This window comes from Rhinolophus ferrumequinum, chromosome 21, assembly GCF_004115265.2.
Source record: "Rhinolophus ferrumequinum isolate MPI-CBG mRhiFer1 chromosome 21, mRhiFer1_v1.p, whole genome shotgun sequence".
NCBI lineage: Eukaryota > Metazoa > Chordata > Mammalia > Chiroptera > Rhinolophidae > Rhinolophus > Rhinolophus ferrumequinum.
Genome location: NC_046304.1, coordinates 34726768 through 34751245, shown reverse-complemented (window position 1 = coordinate 34751245; position 24478 = coordinate 34726768). Strand labels below are relative to the sequence as shown.

The window sequence follows — 24478 nt, the reverse complement described above, 5'->3', positions numbered from 1 at the left end:
TAAGTATTTGTCTTTCTCTGTCTGACGTATTTCACTTTGCATAATGCCCTCAAGTTTCATCCAGGTTGTCACAAATGGCAGGATTTCCTTCTTTCTCATTGCTGAATAATATTAGTGTGTGTGTGTGTGTGTGTGTGTGTGTGTGTGTGTGTAAAACCTTTTATCCATTATGGAAACTTAAGCTGTTTCCATATCTTGGCTACTGTGACTCATGCTGCAATAAACATGGGAGTGCAGATATATCTTCAGATACTATTTTCACTTCCTTTGGATACATACCCAGAAGTGGGATTGCTGAGTAATATGGTAGTTCTACTTTTAATTTTTTGAGGAACCTCTACACTGTCTTCCATAGCGCCCGCACCATTTTACATTCCCACCAACAGTGCGCAAGGGTTCCCTTTTCTCCACATCTTCCCCGACACTTGTTATCTCTTGTGTTTTCTTGATGACAGCCATTCTAACAGGTGTGAGGTGATATCCCATCGTGGTTTTCATTTGCATATCCTTCATGATCAGTAATGTTGAGCATTTTTTCATGTACCTGTTGTCCATTTATATGCCTTCTTTGGAAAAATATCTATTCAGTTCCTCTGCCCACTTTTTAATTGGATTTGTTTGTTGTCGTTATTGAGTAGTATGAGTTCTTTATATATTTTAGATATTAACCCCTTACCAGATATATGTTTTGCAGATTAACTCTAAATGAATTAAAGATTTAAATATAAGACCCGAAACTGTAAAATTCCTAGGAAAAAACAGAAGAAAACATTTCCTTGACATTGGTCTTGGCAATAAGTTTTTGGACATGACACCAAAAGTACAAGCAACAAAAGCACAAATCAATAAATGGAACTACATCAAACACCTACTCTGCTTTATAGAATACCAACTCCTTTTGCTGGTCAAGTTGGGTCTAGAGAGAAAAATGGAGCCCATAGGACAGTATTTCTCATGAGCCCTTTTTGATCCTTTGGCCCTAACCAAATGCCATATTTTTATTATTCATCTTTCCCTCCTCAGAAATCATAAAAGGCATCAAGTGCAATTGTATGGTGAGAATAGGTGAGAGGAATTCTGAATATTGTTCCTTATTCTGTTCCTCCTTTTCTCCTACATCTACTTATAGGGTCAGATGTAAAAACAATTAATTAAGAAGAAAAGCAAATGAGGCATCACTCACATCATCTTATGGAGAGGATTTGCTGCATGATGCTAAATTTTAGGTATTTCTGAGTGTAGGACTATTGTTAGATCATAGTAGGGAAGTTGTTTCAATTATATAGGGAGGCATATAAGAAATGTGAAGCCTGGAGTACAAGACTTATTTTTATAACCTTCAATGAAAGGCATTATGCAAGTATAAATTATACACTTTCACTTTTGTAATTATACCTAAACCACATACTCCCAGAAGATTTCATTATGTAATTCTTCAGACTTAACTTTGTTTCCGTTATAAAGCAATGTGCCATAAAGAAACCTTCTGTAAAAGAAATCATTACTAATCACGTATTTACTATATAAAGAAAAAAATGCCCCCTTAAATATTCATATTTATATTGCCACATTAGCTACTCTGAAATTGTTATTGGACAAAACTAATCATCTATTCAAGGCAGGTAAAATATTTATAAACATGGTTCAAATTACCTACATTCAGAGAATTTATAAAATCTTTTTCAAATAAATTTCCCTCTAAAAATTCAGAAATATATCAATAGCCATTGAATTTCTGTGCACATCGTGGGTCACTTGCCTCTGATTCTGGCTCAGAATGGGGATAGCGCCAACTATTTTTATCCCCGAATTCTCTCCATGTCCTGGTAAATTTTTACAAGAAAGTTTTTCTGCAATATTGCCATTGCAATGGCATAAATGTGACTTTTCCAATGGCACATGTAGGATCTCTAAATATCTGAACAAGAAAAGCAAAGAAAAAGTCTATGAATTCAGCACAGAGGCAAACAGCCAACTAGGAGTTACTGAGTGGATCTAAGCTACATCAGCATTCAATAGGCGTACAATATCTACAACCAACATATACAACATCCCCATAATAAACACACACACTTGACTTTTTCCTCAAGAGCAAGAGTTCTTTTGGGCTTGAAATCAGATTCATAATAATTGCCTCCCCTTTCTCATAATTTCTCTTCATATTGCTCATCTTAATTAGCTAGATAATTTCAATGACTTCATCAAAGTCATTTGGTAAGTCATACCAGGGCCACAACTACAACACAAGTGTGGCTCTTACCATCTGGTTCCACATTTCCACTACCTGCAGCAACATTCACCAAACTTACAAATTTCACAGTAACAACAGAAAATGAAAAATATATCCAATAAGCAAACTCACACTTGAAGAGAATGACAGGATAATTACATTTATTGAGTAGAAACAAAACTACAGCTATAATATAATAATTTGTTCTAAGATTCTCACTAAAAGAGTGTACACAAAATATTGAACTTGAAGGTGTGAAAGGAAGTGATATATGATCACTAATAACATGGAATCATGATATAATTCAAAGCAGAGACATAGTTCCTACTAACCACAGAAATTTTTGGTAAGAGAAGAAAAAACAGAGCTGTTTCCAAAAAACAAAAATACCAATATACGGCACCCTTTTATAGAAATTTCTCAGTACTTATTTTTTTTTTATGCAGTTGTGTCTATAAACTACTAAAGCAAGGCTAAATTGATTAGTGGATTTGTTATCAGTTATCAGTTAAATGCTGCTCAGATTATAGGGATCATTAGCTTATCAATCAAATACCAGGCAACTGCATGTAAGATCTCAGACAAGAGATCAGCTTGCTTATCAATACCCTGTTTCCCTGAAAATAAGACCTAGCCGGACAATCAGCTCTAATGTGTCTTTTGGAGCAAAAATTAATATAAGACCCGTATTACATTATATTATATTATATTATATTATAGTAAAATAAGACCGGGTCTTATATTAATTTTTGCTTCAAAAGACGCATTAGAGCTGATTGTCCGGCTAGGTCTTATTTTCAGGGAAACGTGGTATATATACACAAACTCAAGGGGAAAAGAGTATTTTAAAATGCATATTCTGAATTGTCCATAATAAATATATGACACAGTTAACCAAAATGTTTTAGCACACTCTACACCTTAAATAGCAGCATGATGAAAGCATGCAATAAAACAATTCAAACTAGACAAAACTTAAAGTTAAGCCATAAACTTATATTTTAAGAAATGTAAAAAGCAAAAATATGAACTGACTCAATAGGAACTTGGTATAGCTTTAATTAGAGTGTATTTAGTAACAATGGTATTTAATTTGACAAATATTCGATTCTCTTACAGATTGTTTGCTAGTCTGTCCGATTTCTGTGAATTCCTGGGACAGTTTACGCCAAGTGGTAACATTTAATGGAGACATGTTCTGATTGATTTATCTCTGAATGACCTGTCCGACACACAGTGAGTTATGAAAGTCGTCAATAATTTCCCCTTATTTTTAAATAGCGATAACCGTCTAAAAAGTTATTTTTAATGAGTTTATCAAGCTATAACTCTTATCAGAAACAATGAAGCACTCACTAAGATTGTATCAAAATCGTGGCTGACTACTAGTAGATTGAAATAAATGTGTTAGTACTTCAGGCATATTGCGAAGGTGTGTTGGCCAACTTGTTATAACTGTGTCTACCTAAAGGCAAGCAACAGGAATGCTGGGAAGTAGCAGGAAACAATGATTTTAAGAAAATGCAAAAATGATATATACATATAAAATAAAAGTATATAAACTTGTGCAGTGTATAGCAATATAGCTACTTGTAATATAACATGAATAGTGTGGCTTCAGGCAATTGAATAGAGAAGTGAAGCTGAACGCTGCTATACTAACCAAATGGCAAATGTGACACCTGATAATGTAAAACAGAGGAATCCCCAGGGTGCCATGTAAAATTATTATAAAGCGGTGAAATAACAATATAAAGTTAATTTTATTAAAATTAACAATACTTCCCATCAGCACGAGACAATCTATATTCAAAATTAAAACAGTAGGAATGTTTATCCATTCAAGCATTCTGATAGGCTAAATATTGTTGACTGTTAAAAGAAATAGTTTCCAAGTCTCTTTTTTTCTTATACATTCATACTCATCCTTACGAGCAACAGCACATTCAAAGACCTGAAATTAAAAACCTTTCCTTATGAAATTTGATATAACTGGCATGATGCTATAGAAATATCCTAGCCTACTATTTTTTTTTAAAAAGCTTGATGTTTTGGAAATAAAAGAAAGAATAAATTGATTAAATTTTGCACGGTGCTTTTCAAGTACAATGAATAAAGATAGGTTAGATTAGTAATTCCATAGTATTATCTAAATCTTGAATCTTAACTGATTTCTACAACTTTCTATTATTTGCAGAACTGAGCTGCATATACTTGCCAGCTGTAAGGTTCTGTGTTAAGTAAAAATATCAATTTTTAGTCTCCTTTAGCTTTCAAAATATAATATTGAGTTTTTCCTTGATTACTTGAAAAGAATACAAGTTCATTGTAGAAAAGAATCAAAATACAGAAAAGTGCAAAGAAAGAGTAAATATTATCCCTAAGTTATGTTATAATCTGTAGCCATTTTAACACTTTGTAACACATCCTTTAAATATATTTTAAATGCAGCAATAAGTATATATATTTTTTGATTCTTAATATCTAATCAAAAGTAAACCTGAATGAAGACTATACCATATTACAAAATGAATTTTACCTTTTCACCTAAAGGAATATTTCACAGCACGTGCTATGTTTCACCCAGAGTAGCTGCAGTTATATGATAAACTACTTCTGGTGAAGAACTGAACATTAGTTTAAAATCCAGGAGTTAATTAGTCAACAGTACCATGGGGTGGGGTTTGGAATATATTCTCTGGATTAAGATGAATTTTGTTATTAGGGGACAGAAAGGTTATTTTATGAGATCCCAAAATTTTGAGGAGCTTCCTATATTATAATATAGGAAGACAATTGGAAAATCTGTTTTATATGCTTGGAAATCTAAATCTACTAAATATATTATGATAAAGATCCCATATGAGTCTAGTTTTATATCCTTGACATTTAGAAAGCAGAAAACATGGATTATAAAAGTAAGGGACAATTTAAGAATTATTTAAAATAAAAAATAATATGTTTTTGAATGCTATTATCAAAAGAAAGAAACCAAACAATAAAAAAATTTATGTAACACTATTAAATTTAATTTAAGCCAAGAAAATCTAAGCTTACATTGAACTCATTCCAACTCTTTAACCCTGGCCACTGAGTTGCAGCTATAACAGCAGGTATGTAATCAGACAACTCACTAGAAATTTCACAAGATCGATGAAGTGGGAAGATGTTTAAACAAGAACTTTCCCAGCTTCTTTTATCATTCCTAGGTGATCTCTTTTATGTTTTTAGGGGAAAAAGGCAAATCTTTCACTCCTACACTCTATCTTAGCATACTTTCTCCAATATCTTATATCATATGTCATATCATATATCATATCATACCATATCATATCATATCATATGTGTTGCCCCTCTCCAGGAATGTAAACTCCAGGAGGGCAGGATTTTTACACTGCTGTATCCTCGGTGCTTGGCACATAGTAGGCACCCAATAAATATCTGTTGAATAAATGAATGAGTTTTCTTTAATTGGGTAATTAGAGTTAGCAGAAATCAATTTAAATCTTCAAAACAAAGGGAGACATTTTACAAGAAATGTAATATACTTCTGCTCAGAACATGGGTTTTTCTTACTTTGGAAGCACACATTTTTATAACTGTTGGTTTCCTTCATAGGGTTATTTTGATAACAGTAATTACTAGAGCTTACTTCACTGAAAATCGGTGAATTCATTTTTTAAAATTTCTGAAAACACTATTTTTTTTTTTTTTTTTTGCCTCTGGTAACTAGGAAAAAAATGACTCCCTCTTTTCTCTTTCTTATAAAAAATACAGTACTAACCACACAAATCCAGGTAGCTGCCTCATCTATTCTCATTTATTCTGCCTCATCTATTCTCCTGCTAAGGACATTCTATATTCTATATTCCTATTAAACAATAGGACCATTCTGAAAAATTCGCTTACTGGCAATCAAACCATTTTGCAAACAGTAACGCAGATTCCAATGATAAGATGAGTGAGCAGGATGCAAGAACACCTTAAAGATCTCCTGCTGCACTTGTGTTTGAGGTGCTCCATGGCTGTTTACACCTACTGCCATCTGGCTCTATAGATATAATAACAATTATTCCATTGAGGTGTGTAGCTCCCTAAATCATATTAATATACAATGATTCCACTAGTCTTATAGGAGTTGATGTCTTTGTGTGCTCCCATTTAACCTGGGTAATGTGCTAAAACAAGTCTGCCTCATCATTAAGAATTGATTTTTTATTTATGTGAATGTCACTGGCAATCCCATGATATCCCTTTGTAATTCAGTTGAACAGGACTGCATGCTAGCGTTAATCTATTTTTATGGCATATCTTTAAAAATTTGCAACATCTTGCTACATTTGGATATTTATATAGAGATTTGTGTTCCCGCAGAAAGCTGTTGTTAGCTTTGGAGATCCATTTCATACAGCAATAGGGCAAGTATCTAATATACTTCATTAGCTATCTTATATCAGATAATGGTTTATTTCCTTAAATTATTTAACCTTGGTAGAACCTACCAAGATCACATAAAATACAAATACACTAATGAAAATCATTAGTTAGCTTATTAAAAAAATAATAACCAACAGGAATAAAATCAAAACATCTCGGAAAAATGTTATAAAAATAACTTGGTGAATTTACCATGATCAGCCATTTCTTAATGTTGTCATTGGTCACTTACTTAGACACTGACATCAACAACTGTTCTGATGTGTTAATATTTGTTAAAAAAAAAAGTCACTGTGCTTTTTTTCTGGTTAACGCAAAATCTGATTTCAAAAGTCATAGGTGTAATCATTTATAAATGTACCTTAATGACTTTTGCTAATTTAAAACATATTATAATAAAAATGATAAGCAATAATAAAGAAAATAAATATTTTAAAAATACTGGGAACGAACACTACACCGCAAAAATTACACTTTAAATCTAGTTCTCCTGAGAGTACTTATAGGATCATTAAATAATTACCTCATGGGGAAGTTCTGTCAGAACACCTTTCCTATTTAGATGAGTATTATAGACTTAGAACCTGTTCAGAAAGCATTAGTGAGTTCCTTCCAAAAATTACAGAATTTGGGGTTTGGGGAGATTATGGTATGTTATACATGAAGTTCTTGCCTATTTTATACTGCTGTTTTAAAGTGAGAATTGCTCTTCTGTTAGTGAGAGTTTATCATGTATAATTAGTGATACAGCGACTCATAAGTAAGTTGAACAAGTTTCAGGACTTTCAAAGAAAGGAGGCAATACTTCTTCAAACCCAAAAGATTTTGCAGAGGAGTGTAACTGCAAACTATAAACTACTTTAAGATTCTTGGCCTAGAAAAGTCTCTTGTGCATTGCATCGATTATTTAGACAATTAAAAAAAAGAACACTGAGGCTAATTCATTATTCTAACTTGAAAAGGTATGTCCTAAAACTTAATTAAGAGCTCAGATTTAAGAAATACACATTCATAAAAACTACATTTGAGTTAGAAGTGTGAAGTCAAGGTTGTTTTCAATGGGATCCACTAATACCTGCACTCTTTAAACAGCAATTTTTACAAATGTTTCCTAAGATCTGTGTATATTAAATTCTTTATGTATTGTAATGTTATAAATAACAAAGAAGCAACTATGTGTTTTTGTATTCAATTAATAAATACATTTAATGCTCAGATATTTTCACAAAGAAGCTGGGGACATTTTTCTATGCTCTTCAGAACTACGTGTGGTGAGCAATTATCAGGAATAATACCTGTGTCAGTTTTTGAGAAGAGTATCGCTTCTAAACATTATTTAAAAAGCACTTCACAAAGATGATAAAAGGTGGATTAATCACCTAAATGCCTCTAAATTGAGATTTAAGGTCAGAGATATTCCCTTCACTCACCCTGTTGTCACACACAGGGTTGGCCGGTCACACATCATATCCTGGTGCGTACGAGGTATGCACTGTAGTTCAGAGTTAATACTGGGGATTTGGCTTACAGGGCTCACAAGTCAGGTTTTAAAACATAATAATAGTAGTGTCTGTGAGACTACTCTAATGATTCTAATGCTTTATTTTCATTAAAATATTCTTTGTTTTAGCAATGAGGCAAGTAAAGAGGGAACGTGGAGTCAGTCTGAAATCTACTTCAGGGCTCACCTCAATTGGGTGAACCGTGAAGGCTGTGACAATGACATTCACATAGCATCGCTGCTGGGTACTGCTATAATTTGCTCTCTATGATTGTCCCTTTAAACAAAAAGCTCTGCACTCAGCATGCAAAGAAGTTAGAAGTGGGGAAAGGAGGGGCAACCACACATATAAGAGGAGAGCGAGGAAAAACTGCAGATCAATCATTTATAATTAACAAAAATCCGATTGGTGCTTTAAATAGAGATCAATGTGTTCCAGGCTGCCTGGATTGTGGGGATGTATTCACCTTCTCGTAACTCTCCAAGCAAGCTGTCACACCTACAGAATCACCATTTGTTTTCTTAACAAAGCTTCAGGGGGCGCCAGGCTCTCATTGAAATTTCATTAATCTAATGGAGTAAAGTCCTATAGAAAAAAATCAAATTCTCGTTGGACGAGATGCTACCTGGGAAAGATAACCTCTGTTTGAACTCTCAGACTCGGATCGCTCTGCTATTAGTCTGAGGAAACAGACAGCAACAACGCTGATTACAGCCACCGGCCTCAACAATTTTTTTTTCTAACTAGCAATTTCCAGTGCAAGTGCCACAGTGTCAGCTAAAGAAACACAACTGTGGGTTTTCTGCAGAGCGAAATGGTTCTGAAATGTCACTGAATAGCTCACAAAGGACGCCAATCTACGACAACAGAGACATAAGCATATAGGAGAAAGGGCCCACACATCCTCCTTTCAAAGGTATGTTATTTACATGCATGTAATTTGTGAAACCCACAGCTATTCAACTCAGGGTTTTCACAGACTTCTAAACCATCTGTTTAGAACGCAATAGTGAGATTCTTCCAAAAGTCATAGAATTTTGGGTGTGGTAAGACTGTGATATGGTATACACATAAATAGGTGTTCTGCATAGTAGATTATAGTCATCAAGTTTCCAAGACATCCATTATAATTGTTACCTCATGATCATATTTCAGCATCACCTCCATGTAATTTGATTTACAAGTTTGCAAATGTGGCCCAAATGTATACGTGTCAATGTACAATAGTAGCAACAGGACCTCTGAGAGGAAAATACGAAATGCCAATTCCTCAAAATTCCTTCCAGGAAGGTACCCATGGCTCATCTGACATTCACATGGCATGTACGTGATAAAAAGGGACAACATGACTGAGGCTGCAAATATACCAAACTAAAATAGCTTTCCCCTATTTAAATGTCTATTTAAAAAAAATTAAAATGACTAATAGACCAGAAGCTTGTGGTACCCTGGACAAGAGTCTAAAGAGAAAATGAAACAACCTGTGGAAAGCCCTCTGCTAGGCTTCTAGGTAAACACTATGCTTTACAAGAAGCAACTGCGCAAAGAGAAGTAGACTTCAATCAGGAGAGATCACAGTCAAGTTCAGTATTGCTTTCTGATTTCTTATACTCCGAAATCTAGAAGTGATTGTGCAAACCTTGTGTTAAAGGAGAAAACTAATCTAACTTTAAAGTTAAAAAAACAAACACAACTAGTAATTTTGATAAAAACTAAGTTTGTATTCTTTTTTTTTATTTTATAAAAAGGATCTAAAAATTGCAGCATACAATAAGAAGAAACAGCAATACTTTGAAAAAACAAAAGGAAATTCATGACATCCTAGGTAAGCGATTGAGATAATTGAAAAAATTCTGAGTTCATCTTTAAGATAATATTTTCATTTTACAATTAACTTGCTGTTTTTCACCTAGCTCACATAAAGCTTACTGCAGGTCAGGAAATGTCTTCTGTCTCCAAAGCATCTCACAGGAGTGAGTCACTTCCTATTATTTATTTTTTTCCATTTCTCTTTTTATGGGTAGATATTTTTCTACTTGGGATAGATTTAATATTTTTTCTTCTGGTCTAAATTTATCCATAAAGACTTAGCTTATGTTCATATATAATTTCTTTAATTTCCTGTGTGAGATCCACCTGTAGAATTATACTTCCTGCCCTCCATCTACATCCTGTTTAAAGATACCACTGAAAGTATATCAATTTTTTTTTTATTTTAAGCAACAGGAAAATGGGTAAATAACACATTTATGTGTCCATATGTATGTATTGTTTATACAAACATATATAATGGATACAAATCTATACACACAAAAAAGTTAGTTTACTCAAGTTAAGATTATTAAAATTGATCCTGGGAACGAAATAATACACCTTTTCTAGGCATTCATCCCTACTATAGAGACTGAGAAAGAAAGATTGTGAGAGGGAGACACACACATTCAGATGAGCCTTCAGGGAATTGTATGAACTTTTGAACCAGAGGCGGAGAGCCAGAGCCCAGCCTGTTCCCACTTTAATAAACATTTTTTTTCTTCAATTAATTAAGGTTTGGAAAGAAAAAAATCCACAGAAGAGAAGTAATTTAGCATGCAACGCATACTTTACAGATGGATCCTACCTTCGGATGCTTATTAAATCTATGCATGATTGCGCTGGAGAAAATTAATTGCATTGTTTCTCACTATTCAAAAGGGGGTTGCAAACAGCTCAAAAATAAAAAGGAAAATAAAGCAAGGTTGTTGTTGTTTAAAAAAAAAAAGCTACAGTATACAAGGCATACTTTTAAAGTTCTAAAACAAGTAATAGCCACAACTGACATAAGAGCATAAAAGATTCTTTAAAATTTTTTTGATATTTCAAAATACGGTGTATGTTGCCAGAATATATATATATATCTACTTAAGTTTACAAATATTCAGGTCTAACTGAAATTTCCTACTCAGTAGCATTTGAACGATTCAATTAAGTGGTGAGTTTTTGTTCCAAACCTGGTGTGAAGAAAGATTTACATGAGCATTTGGGAGTACACACTGGTACCCATTCACTGTATCTTGGTTAGCTGGTGTTCTCTCCATTCCAGTCTTTGGAAAAAGTGATAAATTCTTAATTTTATTTTGGAGAGAAATGTAAAATATTATAATAAAATATTCAGAATATATAGGTAACCATTTGCATTTTTAGCAGGTCTAATTCTTTTTTTAAAAAGCATAGAAGCTTCATAAACTCAACCCATTTGCCTTTTCTGAAGTCCTGCGAGTGGAAGTTGAATTGTAACCTCTTTCTTAGACTGTCCTGAAAATGACCTTCATCAAACTTGAAAGGACCACTCTGTCTAAGGAGTTAGAAGAGCCATCAATTTTCCTAACTCACTCATTTCCAGATTAAAAAAAGAAAAATCCTTGAGCTACTTCATTACAGATGCTCCTTTTGATGTGACCCACCCTGTTGTTGACTTGACTAAAAACATTTCACTTAAGAACTTCTAAACTTATTTGATTGCGTGACTCAAATAGATGGAGGTTTTATTTTATTCTTCCTCTCACTCCAAATCTATAAACCAGTCTCTCTGATCCCTAGTTAATGTGTGTAACTACTTGGAAGTATTTATCATGACACAAATTTTGCTAAGAGCAACAAATTAAGGACATATCATAAATGAATCTGTCCCATGTACAACTGAGTTCATAAGATATGGGTAAAGATACAGATGTACTAACATTGGGATTAGTTTCTATAGTGCCCTTCACCAGCAGCTCTCAAAGAACAATATAAATGACCTCATATATAATTACAGATATTATCATCCCTAGTCAGGAATGGACCAAAACAAGATCATCTGGTGATACAGGTAGAGCAAAACTTCTAAGACACATATTTGACTTTTATTCCCTGGCTCTAGCTTTTAAAATCAGACCCACGACCGTATTAGAACATCATCAACCATTTAAAAGTAGGGTCTCATCAATGATCAAAAACATAGCTGCTTTAGTCTGAGCACTATTCAAAAGAGAAAAAATTCCATGCTGCCGTGAGAAATACAGGTCAAAACCAAGCCTAGGCCTTGTGATGCTGGAGTTTTTCTAAATGTGACATAAAAATGGGTAGTACTTTTTTTATTGGTTATTAAAGAGAACAAACAGGAATATATGGATTGGACCTATAGAACTTTACCATTACAAAAGACAGTAACTAAGGTATTAAAATGGGGCCAGCTGCAGAAAATTTGGCAGTCTTACTTAAGCCAAATCACACTGATAGGTAAGAAATGCCTGAATAATACAGGTGGGAAAAAGTCCAAAAAGGAGGATTTCTTAGTTAAAGGCACCCGAACTTATTCCTCTGCCCCAGAAGGATCTCTTCTGTTTGCTGCACTCCACCTTTGAGCAGCCACCTCCACCTCAACAGGGCTGACTACGGCCTATACTTGTACATTTGACCTGTCTCTTTATTCCAGATTCTCTCAGATGTTCCCACATATACCTTTTAAGTTTTCCCTGCACTTGACACAATTCCCCACCTCAAATATGGAATACTGCAAATGAAAATCCTGTAAGTCATTCCTGGCTATTGGATGTTTAAAGTTTGGGGACTTCCTCTATAAAGAACTTGTCACATTAAAGTACTTTATCATCTTTCTGCAAAAGTTCCAGAATGAGCTCTGACAAGCAACTAGTCAGAAGCTCCTGGCAAAGCAGTTTTGGTAGCATGAATGACTCAGGCTCTGCTTGGACCAAGTCTCATTGAGTATATGGAAGGGGTTATCAAAATCAAGATAGCAAAAGCACAAGATAATCCTAGGAAAGGAGAGGTTTAAATTCACTTTCCCGTATCCAAGCATTTAGAATAAGTTTCAGATTTTAAGATACCAACTGTATAAGTAAGAATAGTTAAAAAAATAAAAATTTAAAACCCTTAATTGACTTAGTCTTTATTTTATATTCTTATACACCTTACAATGAGTACACTGTTCTCTTGGAGCAAAGAGCTCACTGATGACTGGGGAATCAGATTCAAAACACTATACTTTGATTTAGCAAATCTCTGTACTCATTTATTACCTGGGATGCTGTTTGCCCGAAATGGTTAAACTCCCTCTATAAGGTAAAGAGCTTAATCACTCTCGGATGAGATATTTTTTCTATTTTCCAATGCAATTACTCTTTGTCTTAAATCTAATTGAATTCACTTTCCATGTTAGGGGGGGCGGGGGGTTACTAGGAGAGATGCAGCACATGTGAGAAGACAAATAGTGTAAGTTACACACTTTTCAGTGTAGGGGATTGTGTCAAAGATAAAAAACTGTGATCTGATAAAAATGTTTAAAAATGTCGTGATGGGGTGGGGGAGATTTTGGCCACCAGGAACTGGATTTTGTGTATGGAGAACATCAGGGACATTGCATAAGGAACATTCATATTTATAATTTATAAACCCTGGGATTCTCTGGATGAAAAGCACTATATAAATATAAGCATTTTCATTTCATGTGGGTGATCACAGATTGTTGACATCTCAGTGTAAACATATTTCAGTAGTCAAAGGGAGGTAAACTCCTATGTGGATTTGGCTTTTCTGCCATTTTTTCTTCCCTGAGTTGTAACATACACAGTGGAGCATGTCCTTGTTGACTGCTTTTTTCCTTTTCTAAAGTTCCTGTCTCTGTCATTTGTCTTCGTGGTGTCAGTGTACTGTCCACTATTTGCCTTTGTACTCGTAAGCTATATTATTGAAGGACATAAACATTTATCTTGGATCTATCTGGTATAGTGTTTTCCACCCTTGGTATTTCTGGTGTCTAGGGGAGGAAAACCTCCAGATATCATGGAAGGGGGGAGAGAGAGAGGCTGTAACTCTGTGGCACGTTAAGAAACACTGTAGAACAAGAGATTGCTATTATATCAAGGTTCTTTGAAGGTTTTTAGGAGTTTATATATATATATAGTTTTTAGGATAATATATATATATGTATACACACACACATACACACACACACACGGTACCAAAAAACTGTATACACATTTTAAGACAGAAAAACTGTATTAAAATTGTAATAATATATACTGATAACAAAAGATGAATACAAGTCACGTTTGACTTCTGCAATTATAAGAGGTGCTCAAAGTGGTTCCCATCAGCGTCTAGACACTGCTGATTATGGCGAACTAGTGCTTGAGCAACATTGACCAAAGTGTCTACTTGTAGACATTCTTTGGATATATATTATATATATATATACATGCAAAGTTTGAAAGTGTGGACCACATAGTCACATTTTTGAGGTTTCAATTTCACAAACACTTATTGAATGTCTAATACGTGCTGAAACCTGTAAGAGATATAAAAATAATTAAGACATAACCTCTGAAAGCTCACAGTCCATTGGAAAAGCCAACACATGTAAGTAATATAATCCAAGCAAGTAATATAATGCAAGGTAGTTACAGCTATAATAGAGTTATTGATCACGTAAAATGTAAGACAGGGAGATGTTGAGTCTAACTTAGGACAACGAGGAAGCCATGTTGAGAAGATAGAGTTTGAGCAGAGCCTTGAAGGATTAGTGGAAAGTGAGTGGCTGGGGAGGGCTGAGAAAGGCATTCCAGGTGGAAGGCACAGGGCTGGGTTTGGGGAATGATGAATACTCCCATGAGGCGGGAGTTTAGGGCAGAGTTTCAACTGTAGGAGGTAAGAGGAAAGGGAGGTTCAGAACTTGAACTCATATTTCAGCTTCTCTTCAAAATAAGGTGAGATCATGAAGCTACAGTATAACCAGACAACAGTCCTAAATAATGAGTGTTTCTAGCCCATTATTCCCAGTGTGCGCTCAAGAGGTTCTGACTTCACTGGTTGAGTTCCTTCTGAGGTCTGCCCTCATCCGAGGAGGGCTCTGCCATCCTCAGACAAGTGTCTTGGCCTCTTGTGCTGCAGGATGGGGAGAATGAGGAGAATGAGATGGGAATTTGAAAGGACAGAGGCCACTCGATCCACAGTAGAGGACAGAGAGCAAAGAAGCACATGCCCCACCCCACACCGCTGAGGATCAGGAAAAAGAGGCAGAATGGCATATTTAAGAGAGTTCTAGGGCAGGAAAGCGAGAGGCTCCGGGGAGTTGTGGGGATTTTGAGGATGGAAAGTTGCCTTGTTAAATATACTGCAGGTCTTTTGGCGGACTGAAATGCTTACTCTGTTGTGGTTCTGTGAATGTGATACCTCTTCATGACTGGATCCTGGCGTCAACAAGGATCACAGGTAAGCAAAGATTCAGGAAAGCTCAGCAAGAAATCCTATGTGATGTTCCATGGACTGAAGGCTATGGCTCACATTATACCAAGAGAGAGTGATGAGCGCTGGCCTGAAAATGAAGTTGGATCAGGAGCTTTGACCATTTCATTCCTCCACAAATTCTCTATTTAATATTTAATGTTTGTTGAATAGATTGAGATGGTTCTCACTGTATGTTAATTACTGTTCAGCAGTAATTCTTTTCTTGACTCTATCGTATTTCTTTAGTGGCTGCCCTAAACTTCCACTCTCCATTTCCCCTAAGCCCTGGTCCAGTCCTTACTGCATTGCATGTTCTTTACTCACAGCAAATGGCTCTGCCCTCCCCTACCTTCAAGTAAAATCATCTCTGCATCTTTACCCCCTTCTATCCTTTAATTCTCTAAGGAGTGAGTGACTTGCCTTTTAGCTGAGGCTGATTCTTGAATAGTATTATCTGACCCACTTCTACCTTTTCCAGCACTTAACTCTATTATCTTCTCTTTTTATATTGATTCTTTCTCATCTGCTGGATAATCATCTCAGATTTGCTTTCTCCTAAAAACAAAACAAACAACCAAAAACATTCCTCTTCCTTACTACCACTTATCCCTCCCCTTCTTCTCACCAACCAGCTTTTTAAAAGCAGCATATACCCACAGCCTCTAGTTTCTCACTTCTTACTCATCCCCGAGTCCCTAATATCAGGCTTCTACTTCCACTAGTCTACCGAAACTGCTCCTTGAAAGATGAGCAAAGCTCTTCTTGTTTTGTTTCCCTTTTATTCCCACCATCCTTACCCCCCCGCCCCCGGCACCATATCTAAAAACTTATAAACATGAAGGGAGGATTGTCAGTTATTTACCTTTACAATCCCTCAACATCTAGCAGTATGGTAGAGACTCCATGAGTATTTGAATTGAATCTGAATTTCTTCAACCTTACTCGTGATCCCCATGACTCCTGATTTCTCCCACTATGTTAGGGACCTAGCAACAGTCTCAGACGCTACAACCGATACCAGGGCAAGTAACTTTCTCTAATGGGTTTACAGAATTAGGAAACATCGCATTTATCGGCAACAAAATTATTTCAGAAATTCTCATTTACCACAAAGTATGGTGAAAACTATTTTATTTTGTTGCAAAAATACAAAACGAACAATAGATACCCAACATGAAATGTACATCATGATGATCAATGGCAATGACCAACAACTCAGAAAAGAACAATTCGAGATGCACTGACTTGCCAAACTTATTAAGTGGCTCCTGTTGACCCAAACATAAACCACGTTGTAATATATTATTCAATAAGCTCTATTTCCTGAGCATTTCCCCCAGAACGTTCTACAGGTGGCTGAGACACAATATACACTAAAATATAACCAGCAATTGAACCAGTCATGACCAATACATTGATGTGACATCTTTAATAAATATGCTTCTTTCCTGCACAGGGTACAAGATCACATATTCTTACTTCCGATCCAGATGCGTAAGGATAATCAATGGGATGTAGGGGCACTTTTCTACTTCTGTATTTCCCTTGGGTGCCTTATACTGCTATGGAATTTCACTAAGAGGAAGTGGAGGTCCCTTCTCCCATCTCTCATAGACTCATCCATTGCACTGACAACCTTTAGGAGTAGTGAGAACAACTCAAGTGTCACACAGCTTCTTTCACACAGGTGTATACTGAGGTTATCCTGCCACTTCTCTACTCTATATTGCTGTCCAGCTTACTGCCAGCAATGTGAAATGTCCAAGAAAGACAGTAATATTGGCTTGTTACAGTTGTTTACTTACAGCAGCATTCCTTTAGAATAGTCCTACCCCCAAAAAATGTAAAGAATCCATGAGTTTCTGCGTGGCATTCTAATGCTCAGGCAAAACCCATCCTTTTTGTCACTATGTGGTTCAACAGTTCAGATCAACAAACACTCTGGGAGCACTTACCCTGTGACAGGCATTGTGCTAAGCCTTCAAGGAGCCAGAGTCAGTCCAGTGGGGAACTGAGATTTGTAAACACAGAATTCCAACATAATGTTGGCAGTGATTTGAAGAAGTCAAGTCACAGGGATTTAAAAAAAAAAAAAAAAGAAGAAGAGTGAACTATGTTTTGGGCAATTCTGTTTTGTCTTAAAATCTAGAATCGCCCAAATTTAAAACTTAACATTTTATTTTAAGTTTTTAAAGATCATTTCAATGTTAACGAAATAAATAAATAAATACAAACTGAAAGGAAACAAAAACATTGACTAGCCTACTCACTGAACAGACACTTCTCAAAATAAAGTTCTTTAAAGGCAGTAACATTTTTTATACAGGCAAAAAGCATGGTAAGGGCAAAGAAGTATGAGAGAATCTCACTCAATTTAATCTTTGTCTTAACAATTTAAAAATTTAAGAATCTTAATGTTAAGAATCTTCACAATTTAAAATTTGTGAATCTTAATGTTAAGAATCTTAACAATTTAAAATTTGTCTTTTGATCATGCTAAGAAGTTACCAGGTGGTGTGTGATCCTGTGACACTGGTGGAGGGAAGAGGCTCTCCTTGTTATAATACTGGTTTCCCTATTTAAGGTTCTCTTTCCCTAGATGTTTTCTTAGATAAAACCATATTTTATCTCAACCCCTTCAAATAACCTGTAAATAGCCTTTACATTAATGCCTATGCAATCTGTCAAATCATACTCTGGAGTCTTAGAAATATAAATAGATGAGCATTTTACTCTAAAAGAGTACTTTATTCATCTGGTCTCACTACAGCTCTATGAGCAAAGTTGTTGAGTGAATACTCCAAGACCACATGGAATGCACATAAAGGAGGCAGACTGCTTTCCTTCATGCGCCTCTAATTGTGTGACTATAGAACCATCTTATGTCAAGAAACTCTATATGTTCTAATATTAGTTTTCTGAAAAAAATGTCTGTAAAAGACACAGGCTTGGGTAAAACCTTCAAAAATTTGACTCCAATGGCCATTTCTGAGAATGAAATACAGCCCTCTGAATTTATCATACTTAGGACATACAAAAGGTTATTCGATAATAAGGGATATTTTCTTGCTGTCTATGAAATAAATTGTCACTGTTTGGGAAGCCATAAGGCATACAGCTCAGTAGACTACTCAGGAGTTTGAATGCTAAGGTTATAACTGAGCATAATGTATAGGAACATCATGATATATGAGATTTTATTTCTGTCATATCACCTCAACAGACACTAAGGAAACAGAAGCAAACTCTGGAATGTCTGGGAGTTTTAAAGCTAAGAGAAAAACTAAGAGTTTTAAATTCACAGTCAGCTATGTCACTTGGTTTTAAAGGAAGAAATGATTTGCTACATCTATTGTAATACCAAAGTATCATACAACTAAAGCAATTATGAGTTAAGCATATGGACTTATTTTAGGTAATAATGACATTTGTAGAAATTTTCGTAGATGAAAATTCAGAAAAATCACACTTTTAAATACAAGTAAGGAAAAGAGGTCTCTAACCTGTCCAGTTCCTGATTCTATCATGTAAGACATTTTAGAAAGGTTTTCTTTGAATGTTACAATAATAGCTAGTGCAATAGGAAACAATCTACATAAGGAAAGAAGAAATGCCTGGGGAGAGGAAGGGGGGGTCTTATCTTCAGCTGCACAAGGCGATGTGGAAGTTGTAGAAGGTAGTGTAGAATTGTACACAAGACAGAGACACGCTCATCATTATTTCCAAAAAGCGGAGCAAGTGGGGCTTCCACTGCATCATAAGGGACTCAAGCTAGACATGAGGACTACAATCCTGATAGGAACAGCCATTAACATAAAATGGCTTGTTAAAGGAGATAATGGAATCTCTTTCTCAAAATATCAATTAAACAAAGATAATTCTTCATTCTTCTGAGATAGTTTAGATACAGTCTTTTCCAAAGAAAATGGATGGGCAGGCTTCGTTTTCCAAGGCAGCTTTCAATTCTTTAATTACAAAGTATTGAATCCAAAATGGTTACCCTACTGGCTAGAAACTCACTGAATAGTTTTTTGAATAGTAGTAATTTCAGAGACCATCTAGTTCAACTCTTTATTCTGTACATTGAGAGGCATTATAGTTAGTGCAGTGTATAGGATGGCAACTATGACCCATGGGCCAAATACAACCCACCCTGTTTTTGGAGGGCTTGCATGCTTAGGATCTTTTTTTTTTTTTTTACATTTTTAAATGGCTGGCGAAAAAAAGAATCAAAATATTTCATGATACATGAAAATTATATGGAATTCAAATTTCAGTGTCTATAAAAAAACGTTTTAGTGGAATACAGCCACATTCATTTATTTACATATCACCTATGGCTGCTTTTGCATTACACTGGCACAGGTGTCACTCTAGAGACTGCATGGTCTGAAAATCCTAAGATACTTACTATCTGGCCCTTTTTAGAAAAAGTTTGCTGACCCCTGGTACAGTGTATGAAGACATAAGGTCTAAAGCTAGACTACTTGGGTATGATCCTGGAAAAGATAGCATACCTCAGTTTCCTGATCTGTAAACTGGGGATGATAATGGCACTTACCTGATAGGACTGTTGTGAGAATTAAATGAAAGTGCTTAGAACACTACCGTGTTTCCCCGAAAACAAGACCTCGTCGGACCATCAGCTCTAATGCGTCTTTTGGAGCAAAAATTAATATAAGACCTGGTATTATGTTATATTATATTATATTATATTATATTATATTATATTATTTTATACCTGGTCTTATATTATATTAAAATAAGACTGGGTCTTATAATTTTGCTCCAAAAGACGCATTAGAGCTGATAGTCCGGCTAGGTTTTATTTTCAGGGAAATATGGTAGTGCCTGGTATAAAGCAAGAATTCAGGATCTGTTAGAAATTTTTGTTATTACACATGGAGAAACTCTGACCCACAGAGAGAAAGTGACATCACAAAGTCACAGAATTTCCTAGAGGCAGACTGGGAGAATTTTGTGATTCTCCTTGCCTACATTACATTGTCTTTTTTTATTTTCTATATTGCCTGACAAAGAAAAACATTCTTGTGATGTTTTGGTTGCTGATTTTAAACTACTTCAAGGACACTCTAAATGAGAACTTCAGTTTCATCAGACTGGCCTCCTATCAATCCCGGAACCCATAGTTGCCCAAGAGAATCTGTGAAACATTGCTATTGTCAGGTCTCTACCTCAAACTTCTAGAAATTAAGATTTTCTTTATAGTTTCTAAAAAGGACAATAGAATTCCCTTACAAATCAAAACTGACAAGTCAAGTTTTAAATGTAAATATATATTATATATATTATACACACACACATATATATATACATATACATATATGTATATTATATATGTATTTACTGTAAAACTTCAGAGACAAATAACTGAGGCATGTATACAGACCCTAGGATCCAAAGGATAGCGGACTAGTACTCAAGGATGTTTGTTATTCCTGGTGTAAGATAGCCCATTTTCTCTGATTACTTTTCTCTATTATCAACCCATGCACAATACCAACACCACCCCAGGTTTTGCTTAGTCTATGAAACCTCTTAAGCCTAGTAGAAAGTTTGTTTACTAGCCATGGACAACCACCTTTTCTGAGGCTTTGTTCATAAGAATCCTTTCTTCATTAAATCCACTCCCAAATAGTCACTCCATTATGCCATGTTTCCTTGTCAGTTGGTATACAATTTTAAACAATTATATATTTGTCACTGCTGTCTAATTGTTCTCCAGTTTTTCTCTTTCTATGTAATACCTCTTATCTTGCAACAAAACTGGAATTCCTTAAGACCAAGCATACATATATTTTTTTTGTATCACCCCACAATACTTAGTTGAAGTTTTTTACATGGTAGGCATTCAACAAATGTTTCTTGCATTAATAATTGAACAGCCACAAATATATCCTATGAACAGAATTTTAACTTTAGAGATGAATAAATAACACCTTTAAACTGCCACTAAGATGGTGAAAATGATAATTTGTTATTACATGGATTTAAAGATCAATCATCCAAATTAAATCAAATCAGAAACATAAAAGTGCCTTAATTAAAATGGAGACTACAACCCACTACAGAGAGATTAACTACAGATTCTTAATGCTTATTCCTTTCAGATACATTCTCTGCATGACACTAGAAAATGTTAGATCTGATGTGATACTGTGGGCATTGGTAAAACCTAATCTATGTTTTAAATCCACCTATAAAGGATTATGTTGAAATCCTACACAAGTATAATTTCCATCTGCATGTGTAACATACCTATAGCAACATTACTTAATATATGAGTATGTGAAGTATATTTTATTATAGTAGACAAGCAAACTGAATGTGTCTCAGGAAGGGGTCTTTTCCATTAACTTTTATAAAGGCTTTCATTTCAAACTTTCATTAACATCTGACAAGCAAGCTGAAAAAGCTTTGCTTAGAGCTTGGGTTAGGGGCAAAATGCATTTTGCCAAATCTATTCCAAGATTACACTGACTGGCTGTGCGAGAATATACTAATTTGTTTTGTTTTGTTTTGTTTTGTTTGGAGTGTGGAGAAAAGAGAGAGAAAGGGAGAGAAGAGTCGTGGACCCTACTTTATGGTTGCCATGGAGGCAAGGTCAGCCTTCCACACTTGGATCTACCAGCAGAGTTCAGACAGGTCAACGTGTGACCGGCTCAGGCCCTGGGGTTAAAAGTTCAAGCAGCGATGGAAAAACCAATATGTCCACGAAGAGTATGCTGTACAATTTATTTCAATTTACATCAAGCCATGCATATAAAATTTAGATAAATTCCATTCAAATCTGATGTTGCCTGACACACAATGTATGCAAACAGATGTCTGTGGGGCTTTTTCTGTGCTTTAGAAAACAACATTAAATTTAAAAATATGTCTCTGGGATTTCTTTATTGAATTACAAAATGAACATAATTTTAACTTAAATGTTTTCATTCTTTCTTCCAATTTTTTTTTGTGGGGATCTTAATAATTTCTCAGTTCTCAATCTACTCTATGTCATATTAAAGAGGATAATGTATATTTACAACTACAGCTTCAGTGTTATTGTAGTTATAGATTCTATTTATATCCCTTACCACTTTCCACAAATATTTAGTGATTGATATTTCTGATTTATCTCTGGCTTCTACCCTCATCTTCTCTCCTTTCTACTCAGAACAGAGCCAGGGTCCTAGAGGCTGCTGGGTCGTCTTCCGGCCACAAGGTGGCTCCCCCGACCCCTTCTCACGAGCCAGCAGGGTTTACACCTTTGCTGAGTGCTGTCGGCCGCCTAGAATTCAGAGGCTAATTATGACCCATAAATACCGTATTTTTTTCATTGTGAATTGAATGGATCACAACCTAGTCTCTGGCACAATAAGATAAAATGCAAATGGTCTTTAGAAAGAGGAGAAAGAAAAAGACCTTCATGTCCAGCCTAATTTCTCTTCACCCATTCTTCCAAGGGTTCTACTGACTAATCTTAGAACAAAATGAGGAAAATAATGAAACACTCTAAAGGAACCTAATTTTGTTGCCAAACAACAGAGTCACAGATTAGACAAGGCCAAATTTTAAGAAAAGTATACAATGCATTCTCACTCAAACTGCAGCCCAGGCTTGGAGTAGGAAAGGGGTTTGGATTTTCTGGTTCTGATAACTTCCCCATAAGGAAGTTTTCATGGAGACTTTGCAGCACTTTCTCAGAAGTCCCACACCATGTCACAGATGAAAAACAGTGATCTCTAATACTGCAAAGCTTTAAAAGGAGCAGAAATATTACATATTTACTTTTTGCTGCTTATGAAACAGGGTCCATATTTCATGAATGTGATTTTTACAGAAAACATCATAATTTTCTACAGATGAAAGAGGTATAGAGTGATAAATTATTTGTCCGATTACATGGAAGGTCTTTCCAAAAGTCTGAGTGCTAATTCCTCACATTTTCCATTTTGTGTTCCAGGGAGAAGCTATTTGGGCAAGTTTCATTTTCCTCATCTGTAAAATGGAGATAAAAATAGGTCTTATTCCTTATGGAATTTTTGTCGGGATTATATGAGTTAATATGTAAAGCACTTACAAGAGTCCTCGCTACATAATAAGAGCCATATGAATGTTTGCTATTATTATTAATGTGAGTTCAGTACCTCCTTGTTTGTTAGTACTTTGTGACACAAACATTTCAGAGAAAAATGAACTTTCACAAATTCTGTAAAGACAGAAGAGTATCATTTTCTAGATACCTAAATGCTTTGATAGAGGCAACTGATGGTGTCTGGGGTTTTCCCTCCTCAAGAACTTAAAAAAATATATAAGCATTTCTTCCCAATTCACGATAGTACTTTCAATATGACATTGAAAAAGAAATTGCTGATTTCCAAATTTCAAGCTTGTTTTAAATAATACTTTAGCAAATGCATCATTTTACTAAAACAATCATAAGAGATGGTTCTAATAACTTGTTTACAATATTCATATTGTAAATGTTTTAATTTTCATTTTCCACTATATTAAAAAAGCCTTCAGGGTGTAACTCATGGCAGAATATAACTTTGTTAAGCCTCTTGTTAAACTTAGAACATATGAGTCCTTGGCTTCTAAAGTAAATAAATGTTTTTGAATTCCCTGGTAATCACCGCCTTGACCATTCTCAAACGAATTTTCTAAGGGTATAAATGATATCCTTAACGTGACCCACAATAATTCAACCAAGAGCAAAAGTTTATGTGGACATAAAATCCTGCATGCACATAAGTCCTTACTTGTATAAGGAAGGATTTGTATACACAGATGTAAATACATATGTACATGTCAGTATGTATATATACATATATGTCCACATATATATCCTTCACATATATTCCAAGTAGATGGAAATACATATTTAGAGATCAGGTGAGATAAGCAAATCAATTTTCAATAGCCAAGAAAAGGAGCATGACATTTTTTAATACCCACTATACTGTCGTGCAACCCTTTATTCTTTATTATCTCTGTCAGCTACTACTAGGTGCCTAGTAGACAAATGCTAGTC

General features: G+C 35.1%; 1 protein-coding gene and 1 long non-coding RNA gene across 2 annotated transcripts in view; one reads left to right on the top strand and one right to left on the bottom strand.

The window, feature by feature from the left end:
• SKAP1 (src kinase associated phosphoprotein 1) overlaps positions 1-24478 on the bottom strand; it is a 277253-nt gene that overhangs the window by 139901 nt on the left and 112874 nt on the right. The gene's annotated exons all lie outside the window — the stretch shown is intronic.
• LOC117013368 (uncharacterized) lies at positions 8917-22489 on the top strand. The gene is made up of 3 exons (XR_004421323.1): positions 8917-9085; positions 10083-10142; positions 21991-22489. It is a non-coding gene; the product is annotated as an uncharacterized LOC117013368 (long non-coding RNA).